At 44.0% G+C, this 7,202-nt stretch overlaps 1 pseudogene; it reads right to left on the bottom strand.

Moving 5' to 3' along the window:
* Nucleotides 1-1,185: 1,185 nt before the first annotated feature.
* On the bottom strand, nucleotides 1,186-6,802 carry LOC134381748 (interferon-induced protein with tetratricopeptide repeats 1B-like; annotated as a pseudogene).
* Nucleotides 6,803-7,202: the final 400 nt, after the last annotated feature.

The following is a 7,202-nucleotide window of genomic DNA, read 5'->3' as shown; positions in this document are numbered from 1 at the left end:
GGGCATGGTTCTGAGGGCTTTGAAAGAGGAGGAGAGTCTGTTGCTCTTTCTACTTCCACCATGTTCCAATGTGAGACCCCTGGGTTGCTGTCACCACCACGAGACAGACTTTGGACGGCCCAGCCTCAGAAAGTGTCAGCAATACATTTTGTTTTCTTATACATCACCCACTTCCAAGTATTTTGTTAGAAGCAACAGAAACAGACTAATCCAGTAGGTTTATATTCCCACAGTTTCCTCTGCTTTAGGCCATCTAGTGCTGCATAAATTGTTCTGCATTTTTCAATTTCCACCCAAACATAAAAGATACATCTCTTTTTATTTACATCTCCAATGAAATACACTCAAAGAATTTGTCATCTTAGCAGATGTTACTGAATATTTTGGGGTAGGGAGCAAAAGGGGATTAAATCACACACCACCCAGTAAGGACTTAAAAACTGCACTAGAGTATTTATTTCATTTTCACCTTGTGTATCCCTACGAGATTTTTTCTCTTACTTTGTCTTTCCCCAACACATTTTAAGTTTCCTGAGGTGTGAATTAACGTCCAGCAATGTGTTTGGAGCACACAGATCTCTTGAGATTGCCAGAAGATGAACAAATGCAAACAAAAGGTTGGATTTATTATAAGGAGGTCATTGGCTTGACTCACTGACCAGCCCATCTTGGCTGCGGAAGGGCCTTGGGAAATGGAAACTCGGGCTGGAATGCTGTAATAAACTCCTGAAATCTCGTCCTTCTTTCTAACGCACATCTTTGCTCATTTGCTTTGCTCTTAGATCTTGTAGCAGGTCAGTGCCCCTGGGCACATGAAAAAGAAGCCTTCCTTGTTTGTCTCTTCTGCTTGGGACTTCTAGACCGAGAATGGAAGCCATTCATTTCATTTTCAAGATCACACGGAAAACAATTCTTGTTGGTCTAGCAGGTGAGAGATGCCCCAAACAGCATTAATCAACCTTGGCCTATGAGTGCAGGGATGTGTTGTTGAAAAAAGGATGCTCCTGTCATAGACACATGGATAGAAGGGGAAAGAAAGAGGGGAGTCAGTCAGGCAGCAGAGTATGTGTTGTGTCAAACTATTGTGTATTTCCCCATGTTACAGATTTTTGAAGGCAACAATTGGGAAAGATTGATGACCTATTTAGTTATGAATATGTTAAATGAGTAATGGTGACCTCTGTTTCAAAACATAGAATTGAGGTCAGCAGCCAGAGTCAGATCCCTCTCATAGCACGTGAAGGCTTCACTCACTTCGCCTTTCAATTTGTGGACAAGCCCAAGGAGGCTGAGACTTTCCACAACACGTACATTCCAGTGAACACGTCTTATAGCCAATTTTTCTAAAGCATTGAGAAGTTTCTCCCTGTAATAGGGCATTTTTTCTATTTTTAGACCTTTTAAGTAAAAGGTGAATGCTGTATCTTCAGACTTTATGTGAAATTGTTGGAAACGGCCGTATCAGTAATGAATCACTTGTTGCAGGTGATCCTCAGTGATCTTCATGCATAACAATTTCTGAAAAGTGTCCTCAGCGTCTCTGTGGTGGCCTATTTGTGCATACATTTCAGCAAGGTCAGCATCAGCCGATTCAGATGAGGCTTTTAGTTTCAAAGTATTTTGAAATTCATTTATAGCTAATCGAACCAATCTGTCCACTTCTTCTCTATCCTGCCCTCTAGACTACCTGTTTGCAGCTTTCTTTATTTGGATCATCTTGTCCTTGTAGCAAAGCCCCATCTGGTGATGCACAAAAGTAGAGGTGGGTGTTGCCCACAAGGCCGTATTTAAAAACTGAAGAGCTGTATCTAGAGAGCCTTTTCTTCAGTAAAACGTGGATGCATATTGAAAGACATAAGTCTGTGAGGACTTGTCGGTCAGAGCTTCTTTAATGAACTCTTCTCCTTCAGCTTCTTGTCCTACTTCCTGAGGCTTCAGTGCAAGGAGAACCTCAATATAGGCATCTTCTGGATTTAGCCTGCCGGCCTGTCTTAGAAGGTGCAGAGTTGATGTGTTAAAACCATCCGATCGATGAGCAGTAATTGCATACCCAGTGCTGAATTCAGCATTTTTAGGGTCTGCTTCCAGAGCCTTTTCAAAGCAGTCCTTGGCCTGTTCGCAATTCCTTTTACCCCACTTCAGCAAAGCCCATCCTTCCTCATGGTCCATCTCAGGACACTCTATTCAATAGCAGAAGTGACTTGCCAACGTCTCGCAAGTGCTCTCCACCTTGCCCAGTTAAGTCTGGTCTTGCCAGTCTTCCCAGGTGGTAGCACACCCAGGCATAGTTGCCCCAGGTCACCAGACTTCTCATGTCTGATTGGTTGTCATGATCTCACTGGATTAAGTCTTCGGCTTCTTTCAAGCTCTCCAAGGCTTTCTGATTATGGCCTTTCTGGTGCTTCTTACAGGCCAGCAGGTTGTGTATTCCCACACTGTACTTGGTGTCTAGGAAGAATCTCATCCAAGACCCTGTTTTCTAAATCAGGCGTTGCTGTGATTTCAATTAACAACTTCCATGTAAAGTGACATCTCAACTGAGCCAGGCTATCTTCAGTGAGATTTCCATCAGATTCCTCACAGTAAAAGAAGACAGCAATTATTTCTATTTTTAGTAGTATTCAGTCTACTGGAAATGAAGCCAGCACTTCAAATAGTCAAATATTCTCCGTCCCAATGTCCCTGCCTCTGTTAGCTCTTGCCTCTCTGGCTCCTGTGCTTATGCCATTAGGAGAGATTGCAGGTTGACACAAATACCCGGAGGAAATGCTGAACCCTTCATGGTGCCAGCAGGTAGGTATTGGAAGTCTACAAGTCAACTCAAAAGAGATTTTGTCTGCTAATGTCAAAATAATTTCAGCACCACCTTCAACACTGCAAAACCCTTCTGTCCTGCTCCCTCCCAGCTTTGTAATACACCACTAATGCTGTCTGAACAAATGCGGAACAGAGGGTTCACAGAAGGGTGAATTCCTTACTCATCTTTCCCTTATTCCCAACACGTAAACACATTTTCGTTTTCTCTCCTCCCAGACAGGGTTCTGAGTGAAATTTGAGAGCCAAATATGGTTTCAAATGATGAATTTCATGAATGCTTGAGCTAGGTTGGAAAATGTGGTAGGGCATCCTACCTCCTTCACCTCTATGAAATTACTGAGCCAATCCCAAACAGAGAGGTTGAAAAATGGGTGGAACCACCTCGCAATGGCAGACTTACTGCATGGGGACAGAAGTAGGGGGATGAGTGAACATTGCATGGGGCTAGATGTGTCTATGTGAGGAAGTGGCAAGTCTCACTTTTGTAATTCACTGAACCTAATGTCACGTAATGTTGCAGCCTAGTGGCGGGCAGTTACTCTAAATCTCAAAAAGTGAAGTGATCACTCAGCTACGCATGGAGAAGACAGAATAGTAAGTTTGAAGGGGACCAGAAGTTTTCTTTCCAATATTTTACTGTTTTATAAAGTGCAGCTGAAGTTCTAGTCTTCCTCTAAGAACATAAGGGGGCCAAAAGAAATTTGTCTCTAATAGTGAAAAAAAAGTGGCCCTCACATCCTATGTAAGTATATTTGCCTCTGCGTTCTCAACTAATTGTCTTACATTTTATACCTGACATGTTTTCTACCCTTTAGTCCCAAGAAAGACTCCGGAGGGGACCTTTATAAATTTCCTTTGATGCTATATTTGACAACGTATAGCACAAAGCAAGTTTCATATAAATCCCATTATCCTGACTCAAAATATTTAACCATAACCTCATCACAAAAAAGACTATAGAACATTCCCTTTTGAAAATAAAGGGAAAGGGAAAATTCGCAAAAGATGAATAACTGTCAAGTGAGGTAGAGGATACTCAGGCTTACCGAGTATCTTACTATTTATTGAATCTGAGAATACAGCTCCTGGCTCCATAGAGTCCTCTCATTTCCGTCAACATCTCCACCTCATAAACTCCCCATAGATCTTGGATTTTTCTTGAGTGCATCCCTGCATACACTCCCAAGCCATCCTCTGCAGGCCTGAGTCTATGGAAGATGCCATCCTGACACTGAGTTTGTTCTTGCTTTACGGCAGGACTGCTTGGTTGACTGCTGAGGTCAGGAGCTCCAGAAACCTTTCTTTTTACCACCCAACCGTGGTCCGGAAATATTGTCTAATGAAACTTGTGCACGTGCCTGTGTGGATGTGGGTGCGGGTTTGAATGTGATGGTTGTGAACATGGGGTGAGATCAGGAGTGAATAAAATCAGTATTCCTCACTGAAAATAGCCTCCACTTCTAAAGGAGATGGAATCAGGAAGAGCTTCTGACCCAAATGCTCCACTTTGCCTACTGCAGTCCGTGGTATGATGAGAGCAGACACTGCCCAGGGAAAATCATCCGCACAGACTGCCATTGCTCTAGAGCTGCTAGAATATTTGTGGATGATCCATTCCAGGCTTTCTAACTTTGTAGCATAATCTCAGGCACCTCAGCTGCTGATCCAGCCGTCAGTAGAAAGAGTCCCTCCTTCTGAGTGATCTAATCAGGGCCAGGGTGACCTGCATTGATAGGTGCATCGATAGGTGATATTCCAGATTTGAGCCCTCACCAAGATTGCAAAACTTCCAGCGCACACTTGGAACAGCCTTACAGGGCTGTCCTGCCAACTTGCCAGAGGAGAATTATTGTTCTTTCTTATAGGTAGTTGTTCATCAACATGCGTCATCTTTTCTTTCCTCTTGGTCCTGGGAAGAGTATGAGATAGAATGCCATCAGAGAGGTGTCCTTACTCTCTAAAAGAGGAATGCTAAGAACCTAAAGTCCTCCTGTTACCTAGTAAGCACACAGAGAGTGCTGTCATTAGCAGTGTATGTATTATTATCCAATTACGAGTATGTGTATGTGTGTGGTGACTTAACCCCTCTGTGCATATGGCAGGTGGGCAATTGTAACCACAAGTAGCCTTCCCTGTGTGTAGATCCTCTTCCCTTCAGCTGCTTGTATTTTTGATCAACGCGCATAAATGGAAAGAAGAGCTCACCCTGCTCCTCTGTCTCTGTACCACTGGGATCAGGAGTATCTCAACATGGGTTTTCTTCATTCTGGAATAGTCCAGAGCCCCCTTAGGCCACCCCGACCAGGGGACTCTAGAAACACAGGCACAGGCCATTGCAAAACCTCTCGGGTAGCCTAGCTGCCAAGGCTGGGGAGAGGGTGAGCCTGCTTTCTGTCAGCTCCACAGCTGTGGACAAAGCTCACATCATTGTATGGCCACGGGCCCATTATATTAAAAAGAGAGACTGGATCCTCTTGGGGTAAACTCCTTTGTAATCCCTCACTTACAATTTCTTCTCAAGACAGGTATAGGTGTTTACTGGAGGAGAGATCCTAGAAGCGGGGCCCCTTTTACTGAAAACTCTTCCTCTCCCACTCAATGGGACATCCAGTGGGAGAACTGTATCATGTCAGAATGCTTTTCAGTAGAAAATATTTTCTGTATTTCACCAGTTCTAACCAAACCAGCAAGAAAGGAATACCTATTTTTTAGAACCAACACTTCACAACCGCAATAAGATTTCCCATCTTCTAACATCTAGTATAGTGGTTTTTCAAACTTTAGCATGCAACGTGATCACCTGGAAGACTTACAACACACAGATGGATGGGCCCCACTCTGATGTTTCTGAGTAGGCAGGTCTAAGGTGGGGCCTGTGCATGTGCATTGCTAACACGTTTTCGGATGATGCTGATGCTGCGGGTCAGGGTACCACACTTTGAGAACAGTTGATTCGGTGAAAAGCAAATTTTTTAGTAGTCACCATTTCAGTTTCACAGTAATCCCAAAACTTTGACTTGGTATCAGTAAGAACAGAAAAAAAGACTTTTAGAACATAGCTTCTTCTCCTTCCCATTTTAAAGCCTGAAAATATCTAAATGCTCTTTCCCTGACTGCTCCCCATGTCAGCCTCCCCTCTAGGCGCAAGCCTCTGTCGTGAACACTCAATAAGTACCCTTTGGATAATTCTCACTGCATTAGAAAGTGCTACTGAAATGACATCTCCTTTGGAATTAAGATCCCTTTCTTCTTCCTTCGCTTAAGAGCACTGCTGCTCTTATAAAGCAAACTCAGTAAGAAGACAGTTAGAAAACTCACCTCTGTGCATATATTTTCATCTTGCTTATTTGGATCAACTTTCCTGCCTTCTTCACTATGCTCTGTGCTCGGGGAAGCTGAGTTTATGGACTTCATTACCTGGACCTCTCTGAGTTTTCACTTTCTTTTGGGTTTAGCCCACCGGAAGGCAACAGTCAGAAATCAGAGTGCAGGAGGAGGTGAGGCTGGTGGTGTTAATGCCTAAGCTCCCACCGTGCTCACTTGGCAGTGGTTGAGTTTTTCACCAAAAGCCTTTAGAGAAGCCCCTCCCCTACAGCCACAGGTAGAGGTCTCTGCAGGTCTGGGGACCACTCTCTCCTCTTGCCCCGGTAGGCCTAGGGGTGTCATGTTACCACCATTGTTAGCCCTCCCCCAGCTCCTATTTAGTATCATCTGCTGTTGATTTTCCTGAACTTAGCCCACAGCCTCTTAAATAGCCCCTCTAGTACACTCTCCTCCATTACCTGCTTGAGGGTGCCTATCAGAGTCAGAACCGTGAGTGAGACAGCTCCCCTAGGAGAAGGAAATGGTCCATAAGGACAGGTTTGGAATTTCAAAGTGCACAGAAATAAGGTTGGGAAAGCAGAGAAAGCCTTTACCTCATGGTGCTTTGAGGCAGCAGGTGCTCTGTTGTGGTTTGGTCCAGGCTGGGAGGCTCCTCTGGCATTTGTCCGCAGAGTTCTAGGGCTTTTCAGAAAAGCATATGCTTATATAGTAGAGGTATCGCCAGGCAATTTTCATTCCTTTCAGGCCCAGTGAAATTGGCTGTGTTCCATCTTGGTGAAAATGAAACTTGGAGAGAGGGAGAACTGTTTCTGCTTTGATAATGAATATGTGCTCCGTTTTGGCAGCTAACATGATGTTTGTGAGAAGCAGTTTTGATATGCATGTTTACTGTTGGGGTCAATGCGGCCTAAGAGATAGATGATAACGGGACCTTCTGACGACATTCAGATGTTGTGGAAAGACCAGTGGAGAACAGGGATGTATATTTTTGTGGAAAAATTCAGACACTGTTGTCAAACTGGTTACTGTCAAACGCACCCAGCCAGGTGGTTCCACGGACA

The sequence above is a fragment of the Cynocephalus volans genome, chromosome 7 (assembly GCF_027409185.1).
Source record: "Cynocephalus volans isolate mCynVol1 chromosome 7, mCynVol1.pri, whole genome shotgun sequence".
Taxonomy (NCBI): Eukaryota; Metazoa; Chordata; class Mammalia; order Dermoptera; family Cynocephalidae; genus Cynocephalus; species Cynocephalus volans.
Note: the sequence above shows the minus strand (reverse complement) of the source record. Positions and strands in the feature narration are given on the sequence as shown.